The sequence below is a fragment of the Neovison vison genome, chromosome 13, assembly GCF_020171115.1.
Source record: "Neovison vison isolate M4711 chromosome 13, ASM_NN_V1, whole genome shotgun sequence".
In the NCBI taxonomy this organism is placed as follows: domain Eukaryota; kingdom Metazoa; phylum Chordata; class Mammalia; order Carnivora; family Mustelidae; genus Neogale; species Neogale vison.
Genome location: NC_058103.1, coordinates 125,619,136 through 125,646,117, shown reverse-complemented (window position 1 = coordinate 125,646,117; position 26,982 = coordinate 125,619,136). Strand labels below are relative to the sequence as shown.

Below are 26,982 nucleotides of genomic sequence, written 5' to 3'. Positions count from 1 at the left end.
CTCTTTGCTCGGCAGGGAGCCTGCTTCCTTCTCTCTCTCTCTCTCTCTCTCTCTCTCTGCCTCCCTCTCTGCCTACTTGTGATCTGTCTGTCAAATAAATAAATAAGATCTTTTAAAAAATAAAGAATAAAAAATAAAATGTACATTTAGGGCACCTGGGTGGCTCAGTTGTTAAGAGTCTACCTTCAGCTCACTTCATGATCCCAGGGTCCCAGGATTGAGCCCCACATAAAGCTCCCTGCTCAGCCGGAACCCTGCTTCTCCCTCTCCCACTCCCCTTGCTTGTATTCCCTCTCTCGCTGTGTCTCTCTCTGTCAAATAAATAAATGAAATCTTAAAAATAAAATAAAATAAAATGTACACTTAAGGAAATGGGTTGTGGCTTTTAAAAATCCCCTGCTGACTTTCTGGCTGACCCCAAATGGAAAGCCTATAATACATATCAAGGATACTAATGTAACTCCCCAGTCCACTGCTCTGTTTACTTATTGCATGGTTGTGGGAATGCCTGTCTTCCTCCTGAACTGCAAAACTCATAATTCATCCCCCTGCCCCCTGCCCAATGCACGCACTGTTTGTGGAGCAGAAGCTCAAGAAATACTTGCCGGTGACGATGACATCAGGATAGCAAATGTGCTGCTTTCTGCATTTTCCCAACAGAGCCTCCATTTTCATCAGGGTTTCACTATTGGCCCAGTTTAGAATTTTTCTAAAAGGAGTTTAATCTCAATATGGAAAGTCAGGAAGTTATGGTTTTACTCTTTGATCTTTTGAACTAAAACTTTAAGAAATATCAAGAAAGGATATTGGGTTTTTTGTATTGGAGCTGGACCTGGACACTGTTACATTGTCACTGTTATAGACCAGAAAAGCTCAAGGGGGGTTGAAAGTTAAAATAAGCTCACTACAGCCTGATAAGCTATTTATAAGGTCCTGATTGTCTCTTCCTATTATTATAAAGTCATCTTTGGTCCCAGTTTGTATAATACCAAGAATTGCTCACCCACAGTTATTTAATGCTCACAGTGCAAGAAGGGCTTTTATGAAATACAAGCTCAAGCAAACAGAATTCAGCCTTCCAAAGGAGTGCACAATTTAAATGGAACAGGAGACACAAAGAGAAGGTGATGTCCTGGTGGCTTTTTTTGTTCTTGGAAGCTGAGAAGAAGAGTGAAAAAGCCCCCTCCCACCCCAGCTTCCACCTTCTGGTAAGTAGGGCTCTCTCCCCTCTCCTCCAAGTCTCTGACCTTTTTTTTCCTCCTCCCTCCCACCAAGTGTGGTGCAGCCAGTCCTGGTGGGTTTTCATAAAGGAGAAAAAGGGACCCAATATATAGCCTTGAACCAAAGACAGACCTGGATAGAAGCCACATGTCTCCATGCTCCACCCTTTAGTGCATGGCTAAGGCCCCAAGGACAAAGCTGCTGGGTTTTCTCTAAGTCATGCCCAATCATATGGCCTCTTTACTCATCATGCTACTTGCCCTGTGACTATAAATGAAACAGCATGTTTAGCCATCAAGTCTCATCTGAGTCAAAGGCTGCAGATCACAGAGGACCCTTGTGGTCAGTGTCTCTATCATTGTTGCAATTCTGTTCTTGCCCCACTTATATTTTTTCTTTCCTTCCTCTCCACAGAGTCCTAGTTTTCTTCTGATATTTTATAAGAAGGATTATACTTATCATTTTCAACTTAAGACTTTCTTTTCCTTTCCATAACAATATTTAATTTTATACTCACATTAACAATATCTGTGAGATAAGAAGTAAGCAGGGATTCTTATCCACATTTCATAGATGGGAACCTCAGATCAGCTAGAAGACAAAAATGCTTACATCCACATAATGAGAAAGAGGCTTGACTCTTTCCTCCAAATCAGGGAAGAAAGTATGAGCTGAAGATCCTGGAAAGCTACAGAGTTTCAAAGGGACTTCATGTTAGTTAGTACACGAGGCCCTCAGTAGATGGAAGAGGTGGCAACTCTGATCTCAGCCTGAGATCATGGAGGGTTTTCATCCATAGCTGTTATCACTAGTACAGTGCCATTTCATTCTGAATTAATAGTCGCTTGCTCATTTCATGTACTCTCAAATGGCAGATACTTAAAGAACTATCACAAGGAGACAAGATGGCAGGGAAGTAGGAGGAGGTGCTGTTTCAACCTGTACCCTAAAATGAGCTGATTACCTACCAAAGAACTCCGATCACCCATGATATCAGCCTGAGATCAGAATTATACACGTCTGGATCTCTACAGGGGCAGAAGACACCAGTGGGCAGGTAAAGCAGAGTGGGAATGTCAGACTGATATCGGAAGATAAACAAAAGGGGGAGGGAGCCACCAGAGGTGACTGATTGGACAGTAATACCCCAATATGAGAGTTCCTTGCATCTGGGGACCAGCATTAACTTGGAGACTGGTTGAAAGCACTCGAAAAGAGCAAAGGATTGTGGTGGGAAATTGTGGGAATCCGGGTGGCAAGGACAGGGGCTTAAATCCCCAGACCCAGGACAGCCACCCCTGGTGCTGAACTAGAGAGAGTGCAGCGGAGAAACCAGGTCTTGGTCCCTGAGCTGCCAGCGCACCTGAGAACTCATGGGGTCCACCTCCCATAAGGAGCTGGAAGCCTCACCAGATGGCAGAACGTCACGCCATGCTATCAGAGCCTGAGACGAGCACACCCCAAACCCTCACCTGGGAGAGGTGTGTGCAGGTGCCAGCCCAGTTCTTTTGGACCTGGAAAGACCACGTACTCTCAGCCCGGGCCAGCAGGGAAATCTCAGTGTGGGATCGCTGCTTGGAACCTCTCTGGCAGTCTGGAGCTGCCCAGACAGCCACCACTGCCGTGGTTTTGGGTACAAGCAGGAAATCCTGCGTCCCCAGGGACTGCAACTCAGAACCTGCTCTGCAAACAGCGGGGGGGGGGGGGGGGGGGACTTATGTGCTCTGTAACACCCACAGGGAAGCAGACTGAGGCTTCTCTCTGAGAGGGAGGTCAGGGTACAGTTTGCTTTCCTCTAAACCTACAAAAACCATTAAAAGCTGTCAAGGTGAGAGAAAACAAATGAACAAACATAAAAACCTCCAGAGAACAAAAGCCTGAAAAACCGGTTTCCTCAGAGCTGACTCCCCTGGGGGGGGGGTGGGAGGAATTAACTCAGGGAACATCATTGACTGAAAACCCACATGGCAGACCCCTCCCCCAGAAGACCAATGGGGGGGGGAAATATGAAAAGAGAACAACCACCACTACTTCATAGATACAACTTTTATTTTTAACTCGTTCCCACTATTCTGGTTCATTTTTTTATATAGATAATTTTTTAACCTATTTACCATCACAGTGAGATGTCCAGTACTTCTAATTCCATAATAACCTTTTAACCTGAAATTTTTGATACATATACCCATGTTTTTCTTTTGCTTTATTATTTTTTTAAATTTTAGTTTAATCTAATTTATTCTTTTTTTATTTTTATTTCCTAATATTCATATAGAGTTAAACTTCAAGGTAATCCCCTTTCCCCAATCAATGCTACCCCTATAGTTAAACCAATTTTGAATCCCCCTTTATCTTAGGAAAGTTGAGTACTTTAACAAAGATATCAAGATACATCCAGGAAGAATCAAAATAACCTTCCTCTCACACACTGAGAATTTATAAACACTCTACCATCTTTTTCTTCTGCCAGTGTTTCTGTGTATTTGTGTTTGTCCTGATAGTATATAAATCTTATACTTGGTGTTCTTTTGGACGAGGTTTTCCCTTTTTTTGCTTATATATATATTTTTTTCTCTTGTCATATACATTTATCAATCTTTTTGTTTGTCTGTTTTTCTTTGTATACTTCATCAATCTTACCTTGGGGCCCCTTTGGGCTGAGCCTTCTCTTTTATTTTCCCTTTTTTTCCTGTTTCTCTCTCTCTCTTTCTTTCTTTTTCTTTTCTTTTTTCTCTTGTTTGGGTGGGGAATCCTGATTATTCAGAAGCATTCTAGGGTGCACCTTGACTGCACCACGGTCGATACATCCAGCTACATCCATTCAGTCATCTCTCACCAAAATGACTAGGAGGAGGAATGCCCAACAGAAGAAAAATACAGAGGATTGGCCTTCTGCAACAGAGCTAATGGCTACCTACACAGACAATATGTCAGAAAGAGAATTCAGACTAACAATTATCCAGGCAATAGCTAGGTTGGAGAAAGCCATTGATGACCAAACGGAATTGATTAGGGCAGAAATGAAAGCCAACAGGGATGAGGTTCACAATGCTCTCATTGAGAGTTCCAATCTAATCTAAATTCTCTAAAAGCTAGGGTAACAGAAACAGAAGATAGAATTAGTGATCTGGAGGACAAACAGATAGAGAGAAAGGATCAGGAGGAAGACTGGAACAAACAGCATAGAAGCCACAAAGCCACAAAAACAGAATCAGGGAAGCAAATGATACCATGAAACGTTCCAACGTCAGAATTATTGGAATCGCTGAAGGGGAGGAGAAAGAAAGAAGTCTAGAAGATATAGTGGAACAAGGTCTTCATGAAAAATTTCCCAGTCTCACAAATGGAACCAACGTTCATGTAATAGAGGCAGAATGGTTTCCCCCCAAGATTATAGATTCTTGAAACACCTCGAGACACCTAATAGTAAGAGACAACTTGAGACACCTAATAGTAAGAATGAAGAATTATAATTGTAGGCAGACCCTCTTGAAAGCAGGTAGGACACAGAAGCTCCTTACGTACAGAGGAGAGCCCATCAGAATAATGTCAGACCTGTCCACAGACACCTGGCAAACCAGAAAGGGCTGGCAAGATATATTCAGGGCACTAAATGAGAAGAACATGCAGCCAAGAATACTTTATCCAGCAAGACTGACATTCAAAATGGTTGGAGAGATAAAGAGTTTCCAAGACCGGCAAGGCTTAAAAGATTATGCAACCACCAAGCCGACACTGCAGGAAATATTAAGGGGGGTTCTATAAAAGAGGAAAAATCCTAAGAATAGCACTGAACAGAAATATAGAGACAGTCTACAGAAAGAAAGACTTCAAAAATAACTCGATGTCAATAAAAACATATCTATCAATAATCACTCTTGGGGGAACAATATGACGGGGGAGTAGGAGGAGGCGCCTTTTCAGCCGGTACCCCAAAGTGAGCTGATTACCTACCAAAGAACTCTGATCACCCATGAAATCAGCCTGAAATCAGAATTATACACGTCTGGATCTCTACAGGGGCAGAAGACGCCAGTGGGCAGGTAAAGCGGAGTGGGAACGGTGGACTGATATTGGAAGATAAACAAAAGGGGGAGGGAGCCACAAGAGGCAACTGGTTGGAAAGTAATACCCCAGTACAAGCGAGAGTGCCCTGCGTCTGGGGACCAGCATTAACTCGGAGACTGGTTGAAAGCACTCCAAAAGAGCAAAGGATCGCGGGGGGAAATTGTGGGAATCGGGGCGGCTAGGGACAGGGGCTTAAGTCCCCGGTCCCAGGACAGCCTCTCCGGCACTGAGGCAGAGAGAGTGCGGCAGAGAAACCAGCTCTTGGTCCCTAAGCCGCCAAAACGCCAAAGAATGCGTGGGTTCCGGCTCCTGTGAGGGGATGGAAGCCGCGCTGGTCAGCAGAACGCGCGAGCCCTTCCACAAATCTTGAGATATGCACGCAGGTCCCTCATGCTCCCCTGAGTTACCAAGGCCCGGCTGGCGCTCTTTGACCCACGCCATTGTTTCAAAGCCTAAGCCACGCGCCCCAAACTCTCCCCTTACAGAGGTGTGCAAAAGCCCAGCCTGGGGCTTATGGACCAGCGCCCCGTTCTCAGTGCCTGAGACCTGCGCCGCCTCTGAAAGAGGTGCGCGCAAGCCGGGCACTCCCAGCCCGGGCCAGCGGCAAAATCTCAGTGTGCGATCGCTGCTTGGAACCTCTCTGGCGGTCAGGAGCTCCCAGACAGCTGCCACTGCCTTGGCTTCGGGTACAACTAAAAGATCCTGTGCCCCCAGGGTCTGCAGCTTGGAACCTGCTCTGCCAGCGGCCAAGGGGGATCTTATTTAGGCTGTACACCCAGACTGAGGCTTCTCTCTGAGAGGGAGATCAGGGGGCGGTTTGCTTTCCTCTAAAACTACAAAAACCATCAAAGCCGGTCAAGGTGAGAGAAAAAAAAAAGTGAACAAGCATAAAAACCGCCAGAGAACAAAAGCCTGAAAAAAAACCAGTTTCCTCAGAGCCCACCCCCTTGAGGGGGGCGGGAGGACTTAACTCAGGAAACATCATTGACTGACAACCCACGTGGCAGACCCCTCCCCCAGAAACAAACCAAGAAAGAAAAAAAAAAGGACTACAAGAGAACAACCACTACTTCATAGGAAAACTTGTATTGTTCACTTGTTCCCACTATTCCGGTTCATTTCTTTTTTCCACACATAGGTAATTTTTTTAACCTATTTACCATCACAGCGAGTTGTACAGTATGTCAAATTCCATAATACTTTTCTAACCTGAACTTTTTGATATATACACCTATATTTTTCTTTTGCATTTTTATTTTTTGAATTCCTTTTTTAAAATTTTAGTTTAGTTTAGTCTAGTTTATTCCTTTTTATTTTTATCCTCTAATATTCATATAGAGTTAAACTTCAAAGTAATCCCCTTTCCCTAATCAATACTACCCCTATAGGTAAACCAATTTTTAATCTCCTATATCTTAGGAAAGTTGAGTCCTTTAACAAAGATTTCAAGATACATCCAGAAAGAATCAAAACAATCTTCCTCACACACACTGAGAATATATAAGAACTCTCCCGTCTTCTCCACCAGTGTTTCTGTGTTTTTTGTGTTTGTCCTGATAGCATATAAATTTTACACTTGTGGTTCTTTTTGACGAGGTTCTTTCTTTATTTGCATATATATATATATATATATATATATATATAAAATTTTTCTCTTGTCATTTACTTGTATCAGTTTTATTACCTCTTTTTATTTGTCTACTGCATAAATCTTACCTTGGGGCCCATCTGGGCTGAACCTTCTTTTTCATATTCCCTTTCTTTCCTGTGCTCTCTCTCTCTTTTTTTGTCTTCTTTTCCTTTTTTTCTTTTTCTTTTTCTTTTCTTTTGTCTCTTGTTTCGGTGGGGAATCATGATTGCGCAGAAGTGTTCCAGGGTGCACCTCGACTGCACCATGATGATACATCCAGCTACATCTGTTCAGTCATCTCCCACCAAAATGACTAGGAGGAGGAATGCCCAACAGAAGAAAAATACAGAGGATGGACCTTCTGCAACAGAGCTAACGGTTATCAACATAGACAATATGTCGCAAAGAGAATTCAGGCTAACAATTATCTAGGCAATAGCTAGGTTGGAGAAATCCATGGATGACCAAACAGAATTGATTAGGGCTGAACTGAAAGCGACCAGACAGGATGTTCACAATGATATGGTAGAGCTTAAAGCTACCAGGAAGGAGGTCCACAATGCTCTCAATGAGTTCTAATCTAATCTAAACTCTCTCAAAGCTAGAGTAACTGAGACAGAAGATAGAATTAGTGATCTGGAAGACAAGCAGATAGAGAGAAATGATCAGGAGGAAGCCTGGAACAAACAGCTTAGAAACCACAAAAACAAAATCAGGGAAATAAATGATGCCATGAAGCATTCCAAGTCAGAATTATTGGAATCCCTGAAGGGAAGGAGAAAGAAAGAAGTCTAGAAGATACATTGGTACAAGTCCTTCATGAAAATTTTCCCAATCTCGTGAATGGAACCAGCGTTCATGTACTAGAGGCTGAACAGTCTCCACCCAAGATTATACATTCCAAAAACAATCACGACACCTGATAGTCAAATTGAGGAATTATAAGTAAGGAGCCTCTTTGCCTCAGGCAAAGAGGCTCCTTACTTACAGAGGGAAGCCCATCAGAATAACGTCAGACCTGTCCACAGAGACCTGGCAAGCCAGAAGAGGCTGGCAAGATATATTCAGGGCACTAAATGAGAAGAACATGCAGCCAAGAATACTTTATCCAGCAAGACTGACATTCACAGTGGACGGAGAGATAAAGAGTTTTCAAGACCGGCAAGGCTTAAAAGACTATGCAACCACCAAGCCGACACTGCAGGAAATATTAAGGGGGGCTCTATAAAAGAGGAAAAATCCCAAGAATAGCATTGCACAGAAATATAGAGACAGTCTACAGAAAGAAAGACTTCAAAGGTAACTCGATGTCAATAAAAACGTATCTATCAATAATCACTCTCAATGTGAATGGCCTAAATGCACCCATAAAATGGCACAGGGTTGCAGATTGGATAAAACGACAGGACCCATCCATATGTTGTCTACAAGAGACCCATTTTGAACCTAAATATAAACGCAGACTGAAAGTGAAGGGATGAAGAAGCATCTTTCATGCCAATGGGCCTCAAAAGGAAGCTGGGGTAGCAATTCTCATATCAGATAAATTAGACTTCAAACTAAAGACTGTAGTCAGAGATACAGAAGGACATTACATGATCCTTGAAGGGACTATCCACCAAAATGATCTAACAATTGTAAATATCTATGCTCCTAATATGGGAGCAGCCAATTACTTAAGAAAACTGTTAATCAAGATAAAGAGTCATATTGATATGAATACACTAATCGTAGGAGATCTTAACACGCCTCTTTCAGAATTAGACAGATCATCGAAGCAGAAAATCAATAAAGAAACAAGAACATTGAATGACACATTGGACCAGATGGACCTCATAGATATATACAGAACATTCCACCCTAAAACAACAGAATACTCATTCTTCTCAAGTGCACACGGAACCTTCTCCAGAATAGACCACATACTGGGTCACAAATCAGGACTCAACCGATACCAAAAGACTGAGATGATTCCCTGCATATTCTCAGATCACAATGCTTTGAAACTGGAGCTCAATCACAAGGAAAAGTTCCGAAGGAACTCAAACACCTGGAAGCTAAAGACCACGTTGCTTAAGAATGCTTGGATCAACCAGGAGATCAAAGAAGAACTGAAACAATTCATGGAAGCCAATGAGAATGAAGACACTTCAGTCCAAAACCTATGGGATACAGCAAAGGCAGTCCTAAGGGGGAAATACATAGCCATCCAAGCCTCCCTCAAAAAAATTGAAAAATCCAGAACAAAGCAGCTGTCTCTACATACACCTTAAAGAACTCGAGAATCAACAACAAATCCAACCAACTCCACACATAAGAAGGGAAATCATCAAGATTAGAGCTGAGATCAATGAGATAGAAACCAGAGATACAGTAGAATGTATCAATGAAACTAGAAGCTGTTTTTTTGAAAGAATCAATAAGATAGATAAACCATTGGCCACACTAATCTAAAAGAAAAGAGAAAGCCCAAATTCATAAAATTATGAATGAAAAGGGAGAGATCACTACTAACACCAAGGAAGTAGAAACAATCATCAGAAGTTATTACGAACAGTTATATGCCAATAAGCTTAGCAACCTAGATGAAATGGATGCATTCCTGGAAAATATAAACTACCAAAATTGAACCAGGAAGAAATCGAAAACCTGAATAGACCGATATCTAATAACAAGATTGAAGCAGTGATCAAAAACCTCCCAAAAAACAAGAGCCCAGGACCTGACAGATTCCCTGGGGAATTCTACCAAACCTTCAAAGAAGAAATAACACCTATTCTCCTGAAGCTGTTTCAAAAAATTGAAGCAGAAGGAAAACTTCCAGACTCTTTCTATGAAGCCAGCATTACCCTGATCCCCAAACGAGGCAAAGACCCTACCAAAAAGGAGAATTTTAGACCAATATCACAGATGAATATGGATATTAAGATTCTCAACAAGATCCTAGCCAACAGGATCCAACAGCACATTAAAAAGATTATCCACCATGATCAGGTGTGATTCATCCCTGGGCTACAAGGATGGTCCAACATTCGCAAATCAATCAATGTGATACAACAAATTAATATGAGAAGAGAGAAGAACCACATGGTCCTCTCAATTGATGCAGAAAAAGCATTTGACAAAATACAGCATCCGTTCCTGATTAAAATGCTTCAAAGTATAGGGATAGAGGGAACATTCCTGAACCTCATCAAATCTATCTATGAAAGACCCACAGCAAATATCATCCTCAATGGGAAAAAGCTTGCAGCCTTCCCATTGAGATCAGGAACAAGACAAGGATGCCCACTTTCACCACTCTTGTTTAACATAGTATTAGAAGTCCTAGCAACAGCAATCAGACAACAGAGAGAAATAAAAGGTATCCAAATTGGTAATGAAGAAGTCAAACTCTCTCTCTCTGCAGATGACATGATTCTTTATATGGAAAACCCAAAAGACTCCGCCCCCAAACTACTAGAACTCATACAGCAATTCAGCAACGTGGCAGGATACAAAGTCAATGTGCAGAAATCAGTGGCTTTCTTATACAATAACAATGAAAATACAGAAAAGGAAATTAGAGAATCAATTCCATTTTCTATAGCACCAAGAACCATAAGATACCTGGGAATAAACCTAACCAAAGAGGTAAAGGATCTGTACTCGAGGAACTACAGAACACTCATGAAAGAAATTGAAGAAGACACAAATAGGTGGAAGACCATTCCATGCTCTTGGATCGGAAGATCCAAGATGTCTATACTGCCTAGAGCAATCTATACTTTTAATGCCATTCCGATCAAAATTCCACTGGCATTCTTCAAAGAGCTGGAGCAAATAATCCTAAAATTTGTATGGAATCAGAAGAGACCCCGAATCGCTAAGGAAATGTTGAAAAACAAAAATAAAGCTGGCAGCATCACGTTACCTGATTTCAAGCTTTATTACAAAGCTGTGATCACCAAGACAGCATGGTACTGGCATAAAAACAGACACATAGACCAGTGGAACAGAGTAGAGAGCCCAGATATGGACCCTCAACTCTATGGTCAATTAATCTTCGACAAAACAGGAAAAAATATACAGTGGAACAAAGACAGTCTCTTCAATAAATAGTGCTGGGAAAACTGGGCAGCTATATGTAGAAGAATGAAACTCGACCATTCTCTTACACCGTACACAAAGATCAACTCAAAATGGATAAAAGACCTCAATGTGAGACAGGAATCCATCAGAATCCTAGAGGAGAACATAGGCAATAATCTCTTCGATATCAGCCACAGCAACTTCTTTCAAGATATGTCTCCAAAGGCAAAGGAAACAAAAACAAAAATAAACTTTTGGGACTTCATCAAAATCAAAAGCTTCTGCACAGCAAAGGAAACAGTCAAAAAAACAAATAGGTAACCCATGGAATGGGAGAAGATATTTGCAAATGACAGTACAGACAAAAGGTTGATATCCAGGATCTATAATGAACTCCTCAAACTCAACACACATGAAACAGGCAAACATATCAAAAAATGGGCAGAAGATATGAACAGACACTTCTCCAATCAAGACATACAAATGGCTATCAGACACATTAAAAAATGTTCATCATCACTAGCCATCAGGGAGATTCAAATTAAAACCACATTGAGATATCACCTTACAACCAGTTAGAATGGCCAAAATTAACAAAACAGGAAACAACATGTGTTGGAGAGGATGTGGAGAAAGGGGAACCCTCTTCCATTGTTGGTGGGAATGCAAGTTGGTGCAGCCTCTTTGGAGAACAGTGTGGAGATTCCTCAAGAAGTTAAAAATAGAGCTTCCCTATGACCCTGCAATTGCACTCCTGGGTATTTACCCCAAGGATACAGATGTCGTGAAAAGAAGGGCCATCTGTACCCCAATGTTTATAGCAGCAATGGCCACAGTCGCCAAATTATGGAAAGAACCAAGATGCCCTTCAACAGATGAATGGATAAGGAAGATGTAGTCCATATACACTATGGAGTATTATGCCTCCATAATATAGGATGAATACCCAACTTGGATGGTACTGGAAGAGATTATGCTGAGTGAAATAAGTCAAGCAGAGAGAGTCAATTATCATATGGTTTCACTTATTTGTGGAGCATAACAAATATCATGGAGGACAAGGGGTGTTAGAGAGGAGAAGGGAGTTGGGGTAAATTGGAAGGGCAGGTGAACCACGAGAGACTATGGACTCTGAAAAACAATCTGAGGGGTTTGAAGTGGCGTGGGGTGTGGGAGGTTGGAGTACCAGGTGGTGGGTATTATAGAGGGCACGGATTGCATGGAGCACTGGGTGTAATGAATACTGTTTTTCTGAAAATAAATAAATTGGAAAATAAAAGTATATAACAAGAGAAAAATATATATATATATGCAAATAAAAGAAGAACCTCGTCAAAAAGAACCCCAAGTATAAGATTTATATACTATCAGGACAAACACAAAAACAAGAAACACTGGTGGAAGAAAAAAGATGGGAGAGTGGTTGTAAATTCTCAGTGTGGGCGATGAAGGTTGTTTTATTTCTTCTTGGATGTATCTTGATATCTTTGTTAAAAAACTCAACTTTCCTAGATAAAGGAGGATTAAAAATTGGTTTACCTATGGGGTAGCATTGATTGGGCAAAGGAGATTACCTTGAAGTTTAACTCTATATGAATATTAGAAAATAAAAATTAAAAAGGAATAAACTAAACTAAACTAAAATTTAGAAAAAAAATTAAAAATAGAAATGCAAAAGAAAAACACAGGTGTATGTATCGAAAAGTTCAGGTTAGAAGGTTATTATGGAATTTGATGTACTGGACATCTCACTGTGATGGTAAATAGGTTAATAAATTATCTATATTAAAAAAATGAACCAGAATAGTGGGGAGGAGTTAAAAATAAAAGTTGTCCTATGAAGTAGTGGTGGTTGTTCTCTTGTAGTCTTTTTTTTTTTTTTTTCTCTTTTTCTTTCCTGTTTGGTTTTCTGGGGGAGGGGCCTTCCACGTGGGTTTTCAGTCAATGATGTTCCCTGAGTTAAGTCCTCCTACTTTTTCAGTCAATGATGTTTCCTGAGTTAAGTCCTCCTACCCCCCTCAAGGGGGTGGGCTCTGAGGAAACCAGTTTTCTTCATGCTTTTGTTCTCTGGAAGTTTTTATGTTTGCTCACTTTTTTTCTTTCCCCTCTGGCCTTGACCATTTTTGATGGTTTTTATAGGTTTAGAGGAAAGCAAACTGCACCCTGACCTCCCTCTCAGAGAGAAGCCTCAGCCTGGTCCCCCGTGGGTGCTGCAGAGCCTATATAAATTCCCCCTTGGCCGCTGGCAGAACAGGTTCTGAGTCGCGGTCCCTGGGGATGCAGGATCTTCTACTTGTACCCAAAACCACAGCAGTGGCATTTGTCTGGGCAGCTCCAGACCGACAGAGAGGTTCCAAGCAGCGATCGCACACTGAGATTTTCCCACTGGCCTCGGCTGGGAGTGCCTGGTCTTTCTGGGCTAAGAGCACCAGGCTTGCGCACACCTCTCTCAGGGGAGGCTGTGGGTCGCGCGTGCATGCGTCTCAGGCTCTGGTAGCAAGGAACAGGTCCGAGATCACCAGGCTGGGCCTTTGCGCACCTCTCTCAGGGGAGGGTTTGGGGCGCACAATTTTCTCAGGCTCTGAAACAATGGCACGGGTCTAAGAGAGCGGGGCTGGGCCTTCGGGGACCTCTCTCAGGGGAGGGTGAGGGGTGTGTGTGTTTCAGGCTCTGTAGCACAGCTCAGCATTCTGCCATCTGGCTATGCTCCCAGCCCCTCAGAGGAGCCAGACCACACGCGTTCTCGGGCATGCTGGCGGCTCAGGGACCAAGACCAGATTTCTGCACCACACTCTCTCTGGCTCAGCTCCAGGGGAGGCTGTCCTGGGTCTGGGGACTTAAGCCCCTGTCTCTAGTCACCCCGATTCCCACAATTTCCCCCACCATGATCCTTTGCTCTTTCTGAGTGCTTTCAACCAGTCTCCAAGTTAATGCTGTCCCCATTGCAGGGCACTCTTGTATTAGGGATATTACTTTCTAATCAGTCACCTCTGGTGGCTCCCTCCCCCTTTTGTTTATCTTCTGATATCAATCCCACGTTCCCACACCGCTTTACCTGCCCACTGGTGTCTTCTACCCCTGTAAAGATCCAGACATGCATAATTCTAATCTCAGGCTGATTTCATGGGTGATTAGAATTCTTTGGTAGGTAATCAGCTCACTTTAGGGTACAGGTTGTAACGGCACCTCCTCCTACTTCCCCGCCATCTTGTCTCCCTTCCTTCTTTCTGCTGTTCTAAATAGAGTATCATGTCATCTGCAAATACTGAAAGTTTGACTTCTTCCTTGATTATCTGGATGCCTTCTATTTCTTTTTGTTTTCTGGTTGCTGTGGCTAGGACTTCCACTACTATGTTCAATAATAGCAGTATGCAAAAGGATGAAACAGGACCACTTTCTTACATCATACACAAAAATAAATTCAAAATGGATGAAAGACCTAAATGTGAGACAGGAAACTCAAAATCCTAGAGAACACAAGCAGTAACCTCTTCGACATTGGCCATAGCAACTTCTTCCCAGATATGTCTCTCAATGCAAGGGAAACAGAACCAAAAACAAACTATTGGGACTTCATCAAATAAACAGCTTCTGCACAGCAAAGGAAATAATCGACAAAACTAAAAGGCAACTTACAGAATGGGAGAAGATACTTGGAAATGATGTATCTGATAAAGGGTTAGTAGGCAAAATATACAAACAACTTATAAAACCAAACACCCAAAAAAACCAAATAATTCAATTAAAAAATGGACAGAAGACATGAATAAACATTTTTTCAAAGAAGACATAGAGAGAGCCAACAGCCACATGAAAAGGTGTTCAACATCACTCAACATCATCAAGTCAATACAAATCAAAACTACAAAGAGTTATCACCTCACACTTGTCAGAATCGCTAAAATTAACAACATGGGAAATAATAGGTGTTGGCAAAGATGTGGAGAAAGGGGAACCCTTTTACAGTGTTGGAAGGAATTCAAACACAGTGTAGACTCTCTGGAAAACAGTATGGAGTCTCCTCAAAAAGTTAAAAATAGGACTACCCTATGATCCACAGATCGCACTACTAGGTATTTACACAAAGAACAGAAAAATACAAATTGGAAGGGATACAAGCACCTGAATGTTTATAGCAGCATTATCAACAATAGCCAAATTGTGGGAAGAACCCAAATGTTCATCAACTAGTGAAGAGATAAAGAATAAGTGGAATATATAAAAGAATTAAATCATGTCATTTGCAATAATGTCGGTGGAGCTAGAAAATATTATACTAAGTGAAATGAGAAAAAGACAAATACCATATGATTTCACTCATATGGAATTTAAGAGAAGAAACAATCATAGTGGAAAAAAGACTTAACTATAAAGAACAAATTGATGGTTACCAGAGGGGAGGTTAGAGGTTAGAGGGGGGATGGGTTAAATAGGTGATGGGGATTATGGAGGGTACTTGTGATGTATGTAAGTGTTGAATCACTAAATTATACAACTTAAACTAATATTACACTGTATGTTAACTAACTGGAATTTAAATAAAAACTTAAAAAATAAATCAAAGATAAAATTCACTCTTGTTTATTGCTAAGTAGTAGTATATTGTGTAGATAAAATAGTGTGCTTATCCACTCACCTCTTGATGGACATTAGGAATGTTTCAAGACTGGGGCTATTACAAATGTACTGCTTTGGCATTTCCTGTTTTTTCTCTTGGAATGTCTGGGTCGTGTGGTAGGTGTATGTTTAACTTTTTAAGAAACTGCCAGATAGCTTTTCAAGATGGCAGTACTCTGTTACATTCCCACCATTGGTGTAGGAGTATTCCAGTTGCCCTACACATCTGCTCACACTTGTATGGTCAACCTCTTTTATTTTCACCATTTTTATATGTGCACAATGGTGTCTCATCTCACAGTCCACTGACCATATGAGCAACACCCTGCAGGCTGCTGAACCATGGTCAAAGGATAAATGACAGTCTTGACTTTGCTCCTCAGGAAGAAAGCTAGGACAATGCAATAAATGCTACTGAAAAGTCTGATGAGCCATTTGATGCCTACCTTCTAACACACAAAATAAATTCCAAACAGATTAGACCTATGCTTTTAAAATATCTCAGTTAAAAAGTATGATTGTTTGCTCCATAGCAAAAATTCCCAAATACGTGAAAAGAACATAAGTATTCAAATGTATGTCTTCCAATCCATACTGAATTTTCCATCTGCATACCCAAATCTTCTTTTCCTTCTTTTGTCTGGCTCTATGGAATGCCCTTGACTCCAATCACACAGACAGCTGACTACCCGTGGAAATACTGATCTGTTTCACATATCAGCAACTTTGTGCTGGGAAGGTGCCTACCCCTATTATTCACCTAGCAAATTCCTATTCATTCTGCAACACTCATTGTGAATAAATTCCACATCCCTGCTGGTAACTGCCACCTGCACATTTGCCTCTCCCGCCTGCATTCTTATAGCATTTCTTCTTATTACTTGAAATGCGCTGTTTTCATGTTGTTTTTTTGCAATTGTCAGTCCTCCTAGGGTGAAGACCTTGCATTGTTTCAGTACCCAACAATGTGTGCTGAGTGAAAGGAGTAAAATATACATGATATTGTAATAGGTAGTTATCCAATGCCTTCTAGTGGAGCTCACTCTCTAGTACTATTCCTTTTACTAGAAGCATAGCACTAGAGTTTCTAGATGGAGCATCATTTTGCATCTGGTTTTACCACTCAGTTTGTCTCCTTAAATCCAAACTCAAAGCCAGTCTAGGCAAGTCTAGGCATGGGTTAGTTTCTGTCTGTTTCATCACCCTGATGGTTTTAGTTTCACGTGGATGTAGTTGGTCTGTAGCCTCATTTCAGGAAACCTGGACGTTTCACTTTGATTTCTTCTATTCTAACATCAGTTTTCCTGCTATTTCTTTGTTTACAGTGGAAACCCTCAGGGCAAAATTAGTTCTGAGATTTTAGCTTACCTTCCATGTTCTTGTCTTTTTTCAAGGTGTGGTCTGATGATTCTTCATTCTCTTGATAGCTCTTGGATGTTTTTAAGATGATATATTTTAACACCATTCAAATATTTTAGTTTTTCTCAGAGCAAAGGTTGGTCGGAATTATAGTCTGTCATTACTGGAACCATTTATTACTTTCACAGTTGGGAAAAAAAATAAAAAGAAACATTCATGCTTATTTGGGCTATCAGTGTCAGTTTTAACTTATGGATACTGAACCAAAAAAAAATCACATTAGCATTTTCCCTTTGCAAATAAAATATTCTTTGCAATAGCAGAAGCCTAAGCACCTTAGAAGATAAAGCTTCTTATGTGTCTTGGAACATTTGAAAAGCGGTTATGAGTTAATGGACCATGATTTGTAGGGAAGTATTGCAGATCTTTTTATTTATTTTTTTTTAAGATTTTATTTATTTGACAGAGAGAGATCACAAGCAGGCACAGAGAGGCAAGCAGAGAGAGAGAGGGAGGAGGAAGCAGGCTCTCCGCTGAGCAGAGAGCCGGATGTGGGACTTGATCCCAGAACCCTGAGATCATGACCTGAGCTGAAGGCAGAGGCTTAACCCACTGAGCCACCCAGGCACCCTGCAGATCTTTTTAAAGACACCCTTCCAGAACACTTAAATCTCATTATCCTAAATTGAGGGAGAGACTGCAGAAGCAGTTTAGACTCCCAGTGCCTGGCTATCATCTCTCTTATAGAGATGTGATGTGTCAGAAAACAGTGAGAAATTATCTGATACATGAAAGAAAGAACAAATTAATGAACAAACCAAAGGTCTCTAAGCCTGAGCTTGATAAGGTGCCTAGTGCTACATTTCCAGAATTGTGGCCTCTGTGGCCACTGAGATAACATCAAAGACAATTTAAATCAGACTAGAATGCAATTATCATTTACCTGTGTGCCTCATTTTCTACATTAAAGCCCTCTATGGGAGATGCTAGATTTAAGTAATCAGACAGAAAACCTCTGCAGAAAAGCCTTTGGCCAGTTCATTTATGGGGGAGAGGCATGAGTCCCACAGTGTAGACAAGGTGCTTTCCAGAAGACCTGAAAGTTGTGGTCAGAAGTAGTTACTGAGTAGGGGAAGAAGCACAATGAGAAGAGAACTACCATTATCCCTTGAATGGTTCCTCTGTACCATCTATCCCTACTTGCTCTCTCAGCACCTTGGGTCCAGGCAGCAGACAAGCTGCCTCACATTCTGGACTTGAACTTCCATGCTATGATGGGTAGCAAGATCAAATGGGAACATGGGCAGCCAGGGATCCAGAATAGTGGGAGCACTAAGGCAAAAGCACGTCTAATTTTGTTGAAAAAATGCAGGGACCCATCTGGCTATCTGTTGATGATCCCATATGACAGGAGGGGTGGTGTTCAGCAACTCCTCTGAACGAGTTCAGCAGTTGTCTACATGGAGGACAATACAATATAAATTAAAACAGCAGAAGAAGGCAATATTGGTGTTTGTTATCTAATCTTGCCTCAGGAGGAAAATTTTCTCCATGTGGGGTGATTTCTGTTGCAGACCCCCTTTGGCTGGAAGATTCCTGCTGTCGGTCATGAACCCATGCTTTGTCAAGATGCTATTTGGAGGAATAGTTCCAAGAAGCATTTCTAGGATCTCTGTCTGGAGAATGTCCCAGAATTCCAGATTTTTCAGATGAGGTCCTGAGCTCGGGGATCCCTGTGTCTCTGGGTAGATCTAGTTTCCATAGCAAATAATTTGTGTATTATTGGCAGATACAGGCCATTGGCTTTTCCTATGCTGTCCTTCAGCTTCAGGGTCTCCCCCAGACACTAGGAGCACTGGCTGATTGTGCCCTACCTTCCTGCTTCCTTATTCAACTACAACTTTCAAATCATCTACTGGCATCAGGTCTCTACAGTTACCCATTTACTCATTAGCTACTCGTCTCTCCTCCATTTCTCCTCCTCCCCTCCCCCTTCTTCTTCTTTGTCTTACTCTCCTCCTCCTCCTCCTTCTCCTCCTTCTCCTTCACCTCCTCCTCCTCCTCCCCCTTCTTCTTCCTCTTCTTCCTTCCCTCCTCCAGTTTTCTCCTTAAAAATCACTTTATCACCAATGTCAAAGGTCAACCTCTCCTCAGACTTTTGGTCTGACTTTTGGAAGTCATAAAAACTGAAAAAACAATTGGAAAAATAAGAAAACTGTAAAAAAAAAAGGCAAGGCCAATTTCTGACATGTTTTGATTTTAAAAACATGGCCAGTGCAACATACAGACCTACATTCTACTTCATCAAATCCAGCCTGAGTCAGCATTCCTAAGCCAGTGTCTAAAATTTGCCTTCTTTCTTCCTATTAATAAAATCTCTCTGGAATTTGTACCTTGTTGAAAGCCGTACCTTGCATCGTTGGTTAATGCTTTTGTCATCTGTTATATTAGTTCTTATAATTCTCTGTCCATTTGCCTGGACTATTCTCTGCAGATTAGCCCACTTTGGAAGTGTTTATATGAGTCCTAAAGAGGATTATGCATAGGTTCACTGAGATGATGGTCTTGGAAACTGAGAACAAGTTTCTGCTTCATAGATTCTGTTTACCTGAAGATAAAGGTGAAGAAAAAGACCTTAACTGAAAGTGCAAATTGACATTGAGATTTCTTTATTATTATGTGCAGAAGTTTTACCATATTTTATATTTACCATACATAAATGTTATGATTATCCTAAACAAACAAACAAATAAATCCCAAAATAGAATTACCTGATGACCCAGCAATTCTACATTTGAGTGGAAGAATTGAAAGCAGGACTCAAACAGATATTTGTACACCATATTCATAGCAGCATTATTTGCAATAGCTAACAGTGGAAACAATGCAAATGTCCATCCACAGGTGAATTAAATAATAAAATATGGAATGTACGTACAGTGGAATAGTATTCAGCCTTAAAAAAGAAGGGAATTCTGGGTATGCCTGGGTGGCGTAGTAGGTTAAAGGTTTTAGCCTCTGCCTTTGGCTCAGGTCATGATCCCCGCATCCTGGGATTGAGCCCTGCATCGGGCTCTCTGCTCAGCAGGGAGCCTGCTTCCTCCTCTCTCTCTCTCTGCCTGCCTCTCTGTCTACTTGTGATCTTTGTCTGTCAAATAAATAAATAAATAAAGGAATCCTTATACATGCTGAATGTGGATGAACCTTGAGAACCTCAGAAAAAGCAAAACACAAAAATATAAATATCATATAATTCCATTTATATAAGATACCTAGAGGAACTACAATCATAGAAACAAAGTAGAATGGTGATTGCTGAGGATTGAGGGGAGGAGGGAATGGGGAGTTGTTCAATGGGTACAGAGTTTCAATTTTTCAAGGTGAAAAGAGTTCTGAAGATAGATGGTTGTGACGGAGGCACAACAATGTGAATACATTTAATTTCGTTCAACTCTACATTTAAAAATGGTTACAGTTATAAATTCTATGTTATGTATATCATACCACAATAAAGTTATGATTAATTTGGAGTCATACATATTAAACCCTGCTTTACCTACAGTACAAGATTTCACTCTGGAAGGGAAAGGGATACATATGGAAGGAAATTTTGAGGGACTGCTTGCAATCACTCTGTATTACATTTGTCTATATTCTTGCATTTATATACAAGCATGAAGCGTATCTGTGTCATTTTGAAGAGGCATTGTATTGTTTTGCTGTTGTTATAAACTAGTCCAATATGCTATTCCTGAAATACCCTTGTATTTATTTATTTTTTTATTTTCTTTTTTTAAAGATTTTTTAATTTTTTAAATTTCTTTTCAGCGTAACAGTATTCATTGTTTTTGCACCACACCCAGTGCTCCATGCAATATGTGCCCTCCCCAATACCCGCCACTTGGTTCCCCCATCCTCCCACCCCCTGCCCCTTCAAAATCCTCAGGTTGTTTTTCAGAGTCCATAATTTGGAGGAAATTAATTTTCAGATGTCTGTAGTTTTTATTACAACATCACAAGGGTGAGGTTTGTACTGACTTTGATTTTGCTTCTTCAAGTAACCTCAGAAGGTATCAATGTGGAAAGAAAGTAAAAGGGAGAGATCTTTGAAAACTCTTTTGTTTAGGATTTATTGTTAAAGAAAACTCAAGGAACCCAACTGCTAAACTGAAGATACTGGGTTATTCTGGTCCAAAATCAACCTTTGAATCCAGCATGATTAACTGCATGGACATTCATAAGTTGCTTAGTGAAGTAACTTATACTGTTAACACCCAAAATGGAGGAATAAGGGAAAAAAAAAAAACAGTAGAGTTGCAACATAGTATTCCTGTAGCTATTAAACCAAATTTGGTATAGTTTGAAAGCTTGGGAAATACTTGTGTCAAGTTAAAGTATTCCTGATGGGAATATTTACATTAAATCTAACTGAACCTATTATTTTAATTTCTAGTTTTCAGGAAATACAGGGGGGACAGGACCAAGTCAAATGATGTCGTGTGTCACAAATGAGATCACATTACAATTCCAGAATGTGGGCATTTGGTGAGGTAATTGTCCTGGTCTCTTCAAATGTCATAATTTTACGTGACTAAGAAGATGTAACAACCAAATGCAATGCATATATCTTCATTGTATCCATGTTTTTAAAAAATTAAGCTATATTCTGCCACGCTGCTGAATTGCTGTATGAGTTCTAGTAGTTTGGGGGTGGAGTCTTTTGGGTTTTCCATATAAACAATCATGTCATCTGCGAAGAGAGAGAGTTTGACTTCTTCATTACCAATTTGGATACCTTTTATTTCTCTCTGTTGTCTGATTGCTGTTGCTAGGACTTCTAATACTATGTTGAACAAGAGTGGTGAAAGTGTGGCAGGATACAAAGTCAATGTGCAGAAATCAGTGGCTTTCTTATACACTAACAATGAAAATACAGAAAGGGAAATTAGAGAATTGATTCCATTTACTATAGCACCAAGAACCATAAGATACCTGGGAATAAACCTAACTAAAGAGGTAAAGGATCTATACTTGAGGAACTATAGAACACTCATGAAAGAAATTGAAGAAGACACAAAAAGATGGAAGACCATTCCATGCTCTTGGATCGGAAGAATAAACATTGTTAAAATGTCTATACTGCCTAGAGCAATCTATACTTTTAATGCCATTCCGATCAAAATTCCACTGGCATTCTTCAAAGAGCTGGAGCAAATAATCCTAAAATTTGTATGGAATCAGAAGAGACCCCGAATCGCTAAGGAAATCTTGAAAAACAAAAATAAAGCTGGCGGCATCACCTTACCTGATTTCAAGCTTTATGACAAAGCTGTGATCACCAAGACAGCATGGTACTGGCATAAAAACAGACACATAGACCAGTGGAACAGAGTAGAGAGCCCAGATATGGACCCTCAACTCTATGGTCAATTAATCTTCGACAAAACAGGAAAAAATATACAGTGGAAAAAAGACAGTCTCTTCAATAAATGGTGCTGGGAAAACTGGACAGCTATATGTAGAAGAATGAAACTCCTCCATTCTCTTACACCGTACACAAAGATCAACTCAAAATGGATAAAAGACCTCAACGTGAGACAGGAATCTATCAGAATCTTAGAGGAGAACATAGGCAGTAATCTCTTCGATATCAGCCACAGCAACTTCTTTCAAGATACGTCTCCAAAGGCAAAGGAAACAAAAGCGAAAATAAACTTCTGGGACTTCATCAAAATCAAAAGCTTCTGCACAGCAAAGGAAACAGTCAAAAAAACAAAGAGGCAACCCACGGAATGGGAGAAGATATTTGCAAATGACAGTACAGACAAAAGGTTGATATCCAGGATCTATAATGAACTCCTCAAACTCAACCCACACAAAACAGACAAACACATCAAAAAATGGGCAGAAGATATGAACAGACACTTCTCCAATCAAGAAATACAAATGGCTATCAGACACATGAAAAAATGCTCATCATCATTAGCCCTCAGGGAGATTCAAATTAAAACCACATTGAGATATCACCTTACACCAGTTAGAATGGCCAAAATTAACAAAACAGGAAACAACATGTGTTGGAGAGGATGTGGAGAAAGGGGAACCCTCTTACACTGTTGTTGGGAATGCAAGTTGGTGCAGCCTCTTTGGAGAACAGTGTGGAGATTCCTCAAGAAATTAAAAATAGAGCTTCCCTACGACCCTGCAATTGCACTCCTGGGTATTTACCCCAAAGATACAGATGTCGTGAAAAGAAGGGCCATCTGTACCCCAATGTTTATAGCAGCAATGGCCACAGTCGCCAAACTATGGAAAGAACCAAGATGCCCTTCAACGAATGAATGGGTAAGGAAGATGTGGTCCATATACACTATGGAGTATTATGCCTCCATCAGAAAGGACGAATATCCAACTTTTGTAGCAACATGGACGGGACTGGAAGAGATTATGTTGAGTGAAATCAGTCAAGCAGAGAGAGTCAATTATCATATGGTTTCACTCATTTGTGGAGCATAACCAATAGCATGGAGGACAAGGGGCGTTAGAGAGTAGTAGGGAATTTGGGTAAATTGGAAGGGGAGGTGAACCATGAGAGACTATGGACTCTGAAAAACAGTCTGAGGGGTTTGAAGTGGCGGGGGGATGGGAGGTTGGGGTACCAGGTGGTGGGTATTATAGAGGGCACAGCTTGAATGGAGCACTGGGTGTGGTGAAAAAATAATGAATACTGTTTTTCTGAAAATAAATAAATTGTGAAAAAAAAAAAGAGTGAACTATACTGCATGTAAATTATACATAGAGCTAACTAAAAAAAATTTGAAATAGTTAGAAATAATTATTAAATAATTAAAAAAAATTAAGCTATAAAAAACATTTTTGGGAAAAAGTTCCTACCACCTTCGTACATCATTTACTGTCTGTCTTCTCCCCATAAGAAATAGATTCTTGAAGGCAGGTATTTTACTTCTTATTGTTGTTCTTTTTTTTAAGATTTTATTTATTTATTTGACAGAGATCACAATTAGGCAGAGAGGCTGGCAGAGAAAGGGGAAGGGAAGCAGGCTCCCTGCTGAGCAGAGAGCCTTATGTGGAGCTCGAGCCCAGGACCCTGGGATCACGACCTGAGCTGAAAGCAGAGGCTTTAACCCACTGAGCCACCCAGGGACCCATTGTTGTTGCTCTTTACTGGTATCCTGGGTAGGTACCCAGAACAGTGCCTAAAACATAGTAGGTGCTTAAATAGTTCATGAATGAATGGATGGGCATGTCTTATTCTGTTTGGGCTGCCATAACAAAATGTCACAGAGCAGAAACTTATTTCTCACAGTTCTGGAGGATGAAAGCCCAAGATCAAAGCATGGCACCAACATCCAAGCTGTGCACACCCAGGAGATCAAGACCATCAACAGCAAATTTGCCTCCTTCATCAACAAAATGAGGCACCTGGAGTAGCAGAATAAAATTCTGGAGACCAAGTGGAGCCTTCTACAGCAGCAGAAAACTACTCAGAGCAACAACGACATGTTCAAGAGCTACATCAACAACCTCTGGTGGCAACTGGACACCCTGGGCCCAGAGAAGCTGGAGTTAGAGCTTGGCAACATGCAGGGGCTGGTGGAGGACTTCAAGAATAAATAGGAGGAGATCAAAGAGCCTGCAGACAGTGAAAATGATTTTGTCCTCATAAAGAAGGGTGTGGATGAAGCTTACATGAACAAGGTAGAACTAGTCTCCCACCTGGATGGGCTGACTGACGAGATCAGCTTCTTAAGGCAGCTGTATGAAGAGGAAATCGTGAGCTGCAGTCCTAGATCTCCAACACTTCAGTGGTGCTATCCATGGACAAGAGCTGCTCCCTGGACATAGATGGCATCATCACTAAGGTCAATGCCCAATATGAAGACACTGCCAACCATACCTGGGGTGCAGCCAAGACCATGTACTAGATCAAGTACGAGGAGGTGCAGACACTGGCTGGGAAACACAGGGATGACCTCAGTAGAGACGAAGATTTCCAAGATGAACCAGAGAAGCAGCTGACACCAGGCTGATATTGAGGCCCTCAGAACCAGAGGGCCAGCCTGGAGGCTGCCATTGCTGATGCCAAGCACCATGTGGAGCTGGCCATTAAGGATGCCAGTGCCAAGGTGGCCGAGCTGGAGGCCACCCTGCAGTGAGCCAAGCAGGACATGGCCCAGCAGCTGTGTGCATACCAGGAACTCGTGAATGTCAAGCTGGCTCTGGAAATTGTGATTGCCACCTACCACAAGCTGCTGGGAGGTGAGGAGAGCTGGCTGGAGTCTGGGATGCAGAACATGAGTATCCATACTAAGACCATCAGCGTCTTCCCAGGTGGGCTGAGCTGGGCCCCTCAGGGGCTCACAAACCCTGGCCTCAACTATGGCCTGTGCACCTCCCAGTCTAGCTTTGGCCCTGCTGGTTCCTTCAGCCATAGCAGCTCCCCCAAGGCTATGGTGGTGAAGAACATTGAGACCTGTGATACAAAGCTGGTGTTCCAGTCATCTGTTGTCCTGTACAAGTGAAAACCACCATGGTCCCTCCCAGCCTCCCTGCTCTTGTGGCTGCCATAGAGCCTTTGGGGGAAGGAGCTGTGCAGGGGAATGTTTCAAACAGGAGACCCACCTAAGACTCAGTCCCAGTCCTCAGCCTACCCCTGGGGGGAATCTATTGCCCTGGGTACCTTTCTTGTCTATGGCCCAACTAAAAGCCAATTTACGTGTCTTTTCCCAAATAAAGCCTCAGTTAATTCTGCCAATCCCACCCCCTCCTCCATCAAAAAAAAAAAAAAATGATCCCTATTCATGGGGCCCTGATGGTGATGCAATTTTTTACTGGCTCAGAGACAGGATCTAATAGGGCCTGGCACCATGGATGGAGAGGATTACTGACAAAGATGGACAAAGGATTATTCTCTTCACAGGATCTCCACTAGCTGGCAGTGGGTTCCTCTTAATCTGCATTAACAATGTGGTTGTAGTCCTTGAAAATTCTGGACTGTGAAGTGTTTCAGAAAGCCAGGCTTTCTCTGCACTTTCCATCTAACCGGCATGGGGAACAAGAATGCCCATGCTTCCCACAGCTTTCCTCTTCTCTACAAGTTGCTTGCCAGTTGTTCCTGTTTGGCCCTCATTTCTTCACATGGATACTATAAAACAACCTTCTACTGAGTTTGGGTGCCTGGCTGTTTCCTTCCCTTATTCTGTCCAGTTTGGAAGACTGGAAAAATGGGAGCGCGGTTGAGATCAGAACTGTTCTTCCTGCCCTGAGAGTGGAGCTCAAAGTGGGGAAGGAGCACCTGCTGGGCAGCTGGAGAGGCCAACACTTAAGGATACTCCTCTGTAAAGGCAGCAGGACCCCTCCTGCCCACTTCAAATGCAAGGGTCACTCTCTTCAGAGATGGTGGCCCAGTGGGTATCAGACTCCCACCACTCAACACAAAGAAGCAAAGAAAACTCCCCACCATGCAAAAACCACCACACTTGTCTTTGTGGAGTCTTTACCCACTAGTGTTTTATTTACCAAGGGGTGTGATGAGTCTGCTTGGATGGTTTGGAAGGGATGACTGTACTAATCTCAATAACCGTGTATATCGGCATATGCTACAAATCAGAGTGGTTTCCTGAAGAGGGAATTGTTAAACATGCACCATCCCACCCCAGTTTATATAGCACCTAGGGTGTCACAGGCAGCTCTGTTCCATTATTGTGCTATGAATGGAGTGACCAGGAACTCTGGATAATGAAAAGGCACATCATCAGTGATTATCCCAGGACAATGGGCAGAGATGAGGACTGTAATGGGGAACTGGGGACATGCAGTCACTAATTTTGAACTCTTTGCCAGGTTTGTAATTATTATTCTAAAGCATAATTTCCTTTTAGCGGTACAGCATTCCTTCAGCTGGAAATTTGGAAGATTTTTCTATTATTCAACTATTTATAATTTTTCCTATAGTAAATGATATTTCAAGAAATGTGTATAAAAATAAAATTTTA

General features: G+C 41.5%; 1 pseudogene; it reads left to right on the top strand.

The window, feature by feature from the left end:
- The first annotated feature begins 15,772 nt into the window (after positions 1-15,772).
- LOC122894671 lies at positions 15,773-25,769 on the top strand (annotated as a pseudogene).
- Positions 25,770-26,982: the final 1,213 nt, after the last annotated feature.